Raw genomic sequence first — 2,500 nt, forward strand, 5'->3', positions numbered from 1 at the left:
ACAAACGAGGCCAGACTTACGCATTATTTCGATTACATCGACCGCAGTGCGTACCTGGTACTTATTTAATGGACCCCGAAAGGATGAAAGGCAAAGTCGACCTCGGCGGAATTTGAACTCAGAACGTAGCGGCAGACGATATACTGCTAAGCATTTCGTCCGGCGTGCTAACGATTCTGCCAGCTTTTAACCATATTTGAAAGATACCAAAACTATCTTAACGAATTTCTCTCGGTTCAATGAGAATTTAATAAGGCAGTGAATGATGATCAGATCCTTGGGATTTAAGTTGTTCGGTCATGTTTTAGAATATCCCTTACTGAAAAGTAAATAACAATAAATAAATCATTTGATAAAGCATGCTGAGGAAAAGAGAACGTTGCGTGTTGGGAATGCAAGTATTAAAAGCCATTCAGTAATTGAATGTTTTGAATGTGTGAGCGTGAACGCTTGTGTGTACGCTTGTATGTGTGTGTGCTTACGTACATATATACATACATACATACATACATACATACATGCATACATATACATATATATACATATATATATATATATATGTATATATGTATATATATGTATATATATGTATATATAAATACCCATGGTATAAACACATGTACACAATAGTGAATATACATTATATATATTTGACGGATATTTGTCCTCATCTTCAAACTTTAATACAACGTTTTGGCTGATATGCCCTCCAGCCTTCATCAGGTGTCTTGGGGAAATTTCGAACCTGGGTTCTCATTCCTAAGGTATTTTTCGATGTAGTTGTTGTTATTATTATTATTATTATATTATTATTATTATTATTATTATTATTATTATTATTATTCTTATTATTATTCTTATTATTCTTATTATTATTATCATCATCATTATTATTATTATTTAGGTCACTGCCTGGAATCGAACTCGGAATCTTGGTGTTAGTAGCCGGCGCTCTTAACCACTACGCCATATGCCCAATGAAGACTGGAGGGTATATCAGACGAAATGTTGTGTCAACAAGATGAGGACATATATCCTTCAAATATATTTAATGTAAATAATGTACATACTTCCTCATCTCTTAAATATAGAACTGTATGAATATAATAAATCTCTGAATGAGGTATAAACAGTAGCTGCACGACAATGTGAAGTATATTTGCCACTTAAATGTGGCTAACCACTAAGGGTCGATACTACTGTAGCTTGTAGCCCCAGGAGAACCTCTTCTCCAGCTGGCTATTGACACACCTTCTGTGCCGTATCAGTATTTGCAAAGAGAAGCCATCCTTCCCATCGTCGACCTGACGTGATACGCACGAACCCGAGTATCATCCAAACAACATGGTCAACACAAAAATTGCTCTGATTTGTGCATTCCATACGACTTGACAATTGGTATTGATCTCTTTTCTGTAAACTGTTGTTTCGGAGAAAGACCCAACAGAATAAGTGCAAAGTTAGAAGAAAAAGTGTTTCGGTCGATTTGTTCGACTAGGTTCTTCAAGAGAATGCACGAACACGACTGCAGTCCAATGGCTATAACAAACAAAAGATAATACTGTTAAGTGTTTGTGCCTGTGTTCTTGTGTGTGTATGTACATATGTATATAAATGTGTTAGTATGTATATATGTACATATTTAACTATCTATCAATCTATCTATCTATCTATCTATCTGTATTCATATGCATATGTGTGTGTATGTCTGTATACATGCAAATACTTTCACGTACATTGACACACATACACATAGAGAAACACACACACACAGACTCAGATGCAGGCGCGCGGTACTTCGTATGATGTCATGAGTGAATCTTTATAATTTTAATAATTTTATGGGTGTGAACAATGCAATGAAACATATGTACCTTTTATAATTCCCTTACAATACGACGAATTTACTCAGCACAAACATATGGCTGAAACAATTGTCCCACGTTTATCTTATGTTCAGGCACATATAATCTCTTTAATGCCTACATTAATTCTAACGACAAAGTATAAAATATATTCGCGCTATAGGCCTGTGAAAATGGACAGTTTGTTCTCTTTATTGTGATACTAGACTATGCTTGGTGGCAATTTGTATGTTTTTATAAGCAATAATGAGAAGAGCAAAGATTAATTTCTCATCGATTCTGCAATAAACTCTTTACTGACAATTTCACTAATATCTCAATTCATCAGGGCTACAAATATCGTGACTGCCGCCAAACCGCCAACACTGCAATTAATAGAGCGATTACAAACACAATGATGATGATTATCATCATGACCACTACCACAACCACCATCACCTCAACCAGCGCAGTACACCAGCTGTAGGACAAACACAGTTCTCACTACCTTCAACTTTCCATCATTACATTTCACAAATATTAGCTTTATAAATATTACAGAGTGTTACTATTGCCACAACCATATTGCTTGAAGTATACAAGCCATATCACCACTTTACCCAACAGTTACTAATACCGTTATCATCTTCATCGTC

The sequence above is a fragment of the Octopus sinensis genome, linkage group LG1 (genome assembly GCF_006345805.1).
Source record: "Octopus sinensis linkage group LG1, ASM634580v1, whole genome shotgun sequence".
NCBI lineage: Eukaryota > Metazoa > Mollusca > Cephalopoda > Octopoda > Octopodidae > Octopus > Octopus sinensis.